Below are 240 nucleotides of genomic sequence, written 5' to 3' on the forward strand. Positions count from 1 at the left end.
CTTCCTTTCTGGCCCTCCTTGGGCGTGCTCGTACGGTCAGTCGAGGCGAGGCCCCTCCGTCTCGCCCCCGTCGCGCCGCGCTCCGCCGTTCTTTCCCCTCCCGCCCCGCGCGGGGATGCGAGGGGAGGAAGGGGGGGCCGGCCGGCGGGGCAGGCGGTTGGGCCGTCCTCCGAGAGGGGCCGCTCCTGGCGAGCGTTCCCGGCCCTCCCGCGCGCGCGGGGCGGTGCCGAAAGACGAGAC

The sequence above is a fragment of the Rissa tridactyla genome, unplaced genomic scaffold (genome assembly GCF_028500815.1).
Source record: "Rissa tridactyla isolate bRisTri1 unplaced genomic scaffold, bRisTri1.patW.cur.20221130 scaffold_81, whole genome shotgun sequence".
Classification (NCBI taxonomy): Eukaryota; Metazoa; Chordata; class Aves; order Charadriiformes; family Laridae; genus Rissa; species Rissa tridactyla.